General features: G+C 33.7%; 1 long non-coding RNA gene across 1 annotated transcript; it reads left to right on the top strand.

Moving 5' to 3' along the window:
- Positions 1-431: 431 nt before the first annotated feature.
- Positions 432-3,350, top strand: LOC131975710 (uncharacterized). The gene is made up of 3 exons (XR_009394746.1): positions 432-490; positions 2,866-2,947; positions 3,119-3,350. It is a non-coding gene; the product is annotated as an uncharacterized LOC131975710 (long non-coding RNA).
- The last annotated feature ends 1,023 nt before the right edge of the window (positions 3,351-4,373 follow it).

The raw sequence follows: 4,373 nt of genomic DNA, 5'->3' as shown, positions 1-4,373 counted from the left end.
GAGGAAAACAAGAAGCAATTAAGGTTCTTTTTGTGTGTGTGTGAGTGTAAAATTTGCAAATCAAGAGCTCACTGTTGAAATCACATTTATGTTTTATTATAAAATGCCGGTGAGAGAAAATTGCACATTTTACACATGTAGAAAACAAGTGAGGAGACTTTCTGCATTGCTGCAGCACAGAGAGAGAGAGAGAGAGAGAGAGCATCAAAATCTCTTTGTTTTGCTAAAAGCCACGCCCACGCACAAATCGAGGCATGTAACCAATCTGACATGACTCAGTTGGGTTATTACCACTCACCCTTCAATGCTGGTAAAACCTTCATTTGCTCCTTTTTTCTTTTTAAGCTATTTCAGAAACATTTAATCTGCTACAAGTAGAGTTTTTACTTCATGAGGCGAAAGTTGTGTATTTAAATCTCAAATATTTTTTTTTTTTTTTTTTTTTAGAACTTACAGATATTGCATGCTGAACTTCGTTGTTGGCTCTAAGGTAAGACTGAATTTTCTGAAAAAAATCTAATTATTGCAAGCTGGAAAATCTAATTGATACTTTAATGAAATACAGTCATGGAAAAAAAATATTAGAGCTTTAATTTGTTGTTGATTTTAATGCCTGGTGCAACTAATGGGGCATTTGTTTGGACAAATTTAATGATGAGAACTCAATTTAAGAGCTGATATCTAGATATTTTCCATAATTTCCTTCATAATGATTTTGGTTATTACACTGTAAAAAATGTTTGTAGCAATAACAATAAAACACTGTCAAATAGCATCAGAAATAGGACGTAAAATAAAAAATTGTGTATCACAGTAGGAGACACTTAATTGCTGTAAATAAAGGAATAGTACAGAACTAAAACTGTGAAAAATAAAAAATGTATGTAAAATTAAAGGATAACAAACACAAAGACACATTTACCCTTAAAATAACAGGATTATTCAGTCTAAATTACAGTTTTTGCTGATATTTACATTAAAAGTTAATATAGAAAACCCACTCATTGTATTTTTTACAGTGAAATTCTGTCAAAAACCACAGCTGCTGGTATTTTTCCGTAAATTAAACAGATTTTTTTTTACAGAACATGAAGAAAACCATGTTAAATGTCTAGATATCAGCTCTTATATTAAACTCTCATCAGCTATTTTTGTTGTTGTCATTTTATTTGTTTAAACAGATAAATTTAACTTTCCATGACTGTATTTTGGGTCAATTTGTGTCTATTTCAATAACTTTGTGTCCTTTTTTAGTCATTTTTACAGTTATTTTTTGTCATTTTGTGTCTTTTTTGGTCAATTTTACAGTTATTTTTTGTCATTTTGTGTGTGTGTGTGTGTGTGTGGTTTTTTTTTGTCATTTTGTGTCTTTTTTGGTCATTTTAACATCTACAGTGATGGAATTCTTCATTCTTGATAATAACCAAACTCATTACCAAGAAAACCATGTTAAATGTCTAGATATCAGCTCTTAAATTAAACTCTTATCAGCTATTTTTGTTGTTATCATTATATGTGTCCAAACAAATGTACCTTTAGTTGTACCAGGCATTAAAATAAACAAGAAACTGAAGAAAACAAGGGTCTAATAATATTATCCATGACTGTATGTGATTACTTCAGCAGGTGTTGCCTACTTTTTGCAGAAATAAATGTATTTTTCACAGATTTAAGTTGAAGAACTTTAGCAGTTTACATAAACAGTTTTAAAATTCCGGTACATTAGTGAAGTCTGCATCATTTGCATGACTTGTGCACTTTTAAATGTCACCTTTTGTGTCTCTCCTGACATTAGTAGCTGCTTATTGCTTTCCAGAATACAGTTTTGCAAAACATATGCAAAACATTTCAACATGCTCTGTGGGTGGTTATCACTGCCACCATCTTCATGTTTGCTTCCTCATGCAGAACAAGTTCATGCAATTTCACAAGAGCAATTCTGTGCAATGACAACTTTTCACATTTAGTTCAATTTCACTGCAAAAAAGTTTTCTGAATATATTTCTGGATGCTTTATATTACTGGCAGACGGATAAATCAGCTGATAAATGTCTTTTTAAGATAACTGGCATCAGTCGGTGCCAGCACTCAAGAAGTTTAATTATTATTTATTTATTTATGATAATATTTCACTGAGAAAGCCCCATGTAAGGCCGCTACATTAACACTATATTTTTTCCTAATATAATTTGGTAACACTTTACAATAACCCTCATTTATAAATGGTAAACAGATAGTTTATTAATGTTTAATCATCATTTATAAACCATATATAGGCCATTTAGATAATAGTTTATTAATAGTTTTAGTTCATGGGTCTCAAACTCGCAGCCCGCGGGCCAATTGTGGCCCTCGTGACGATATTTTGTGGCCCCCACAAAATATTGTGTTGTGTGTGGAAGGTCCCTTTAATTACTTTTTTTTGGTAATTTTGTGTCTTTTTTGTCATTTTGTGTCTTTTTTAAATAATTTTGTGTGTTTTTTGGTAATTCTGTGTCTTTTTTTAGTAATTTCGTGTCTTTTTTTGTAATTTTGTGTATTTTTTTGGTCATTTTGTGTCTTTTTTGGGTCATTTTGTGTCTTTTTTCAATAATTTTATGTCCTTTTTTAGTAATTTTGTCTCTTTTTTTGGTCATTTTGTGTCTTTTTTTTGTAATTTCGTGTCTTTTTTTGGTCATTTTGATACTGCCTCCAGTGGCCCCCAGGTAATTTGAGTTTGAGACCCCTGCGTTATATGTTTGGGAGGAGCTGTTATGTAACAAAAAGAAACATATTTTCACCCTAAAAAACGAATTTATTAGACATTACCCCAGTTAATAGTTAACCAGGATATATAATTGAATATATTCTTCCATGTGTGTCCAGTACCTCACTGTTGGATCTCCAACCTGACAGAAAAACATGACAGCTGCTGTAAAGGTTTTCCTCGTATGCTGTCTGCTTCAAGGTATGCATTCTCACATTTGATGTCTTACAAATGTTTAAAAAATTACTCACAAATATTGCAAAATTAACTTCTGTGTGTGTTATTTTTGGCTGGTGTAGTTTCCCTTGTTTGTGACATTAATAACTTGTTGGAATACCTATTTTGTGTTTTTGTGTTAACGTCTCACCTCAGGTAGCTTTTGCCAACAATGGGCCAGCTTCCTGCCTCAGTCAGTCCAGGGACTAAGTGGATCTTGTGTGAGAGTCTCCTGCAGGTTCACCATTCCCTCAGGATGGGATTCAAGCTTGAATCCTTCGTGTAGAGCCATTTGGAAGAGAGGCAGGACAGAGATGTTTGATACTAGCAAGACTGGAGGAAGAGCAGACCTGACGGGGGACCTGCTTCAGAAGGACTGCACCACCATCTTAAAAAACCTGAAAACGGCCGATTCTGGAACCTATCACTTCAGACTGGACTGTAACAACGGTCTGAGGTTCAGCTTTGCGGTTGTGAAGACCAAAATCACCATTACAGGTTTGTGTTATTTCCTGTCACTCTTACACATATACAATCATGGAAAAAATGATTAGACCACCCTGTGTTGTCCAAACAAATGTACCTTTAGTTGTACCAGGCATTACAATGAACAAGAAAAAGATAAAGTGTGGTCTAATAATTTTTTCCCATGACTTTATTTACTGATTAGTCACCGACAACATCTGGCACCTGCACAGAAGTGATATGTATATTTTGTATCATAGCCTTTTAATATATATAACGGATGGTTTTCGACATAAATCAAACCTGATTTATGTTATCAATATGTTGTGTTACAAAATATGCAAAATGCACCTACAGTCATGGAAATAATGATTAGACCAGCCTTGTTTTCTTCAGTTTCTTATTCATTTTAATGCCTGGTACAACTAGAGGTACGTCTGTTTGCACAAATAAAATGATAACAACAAAAATAATTCATAAGAGATTAATTTAAGAGCTGATATTGAGCCATTTTCCATGGTTTTCTTGATAAAAACCAAAAAAACGGTATCAAGAAAACCATGGAAAATGTGTCAATATCAGCTCTTAAATTTAACTCTTATCAACTATTTTTATTGTTAGGGACCGAGCACTAACGGTGCGAGGACCCTATTGTAATTGGTCCGTCTATTCTTATTAGGGACCGAGCACTAACGGTGCAAGGACCCTATTGTAATTGAAGGGATTATTATTATTATTCATCTCCCAAATGAATCGCCTTTTTGGGGCCTTTATCATATTCAAAAACTCCTGATATTTGGAATATACATAAATCTCTTGTGAAATTTACGTATTCTAGTGGTTGCGGGAATGGGCGTGGCACAATGGCTCACCAGCGCCCCCTACAAACTTTTCTACCATGAAGGCATTACTCCTACCCATTAAACCCTATCCACTTCTAACTTGG

The sequence above is a fragment of the Centropristis striata genome, chromosome 8 (assembly GCF_030273125.1).
Source record: "Centropristis striata isolate RG_2023a ecotype Rhode Island chromosome 8, C.striata_1.0, whole genome shotgun sequence".
Taxonomy (NCBI): domain Eukaryota; kingdom Metazoa; phylum Chordata; class Actinopteri; order Perciformes; family Serranidae; genus Centropristis; species Centropristis striata.
This window is presented reverse-complemented; position numbering and strand designations above follow the sequence as displayed.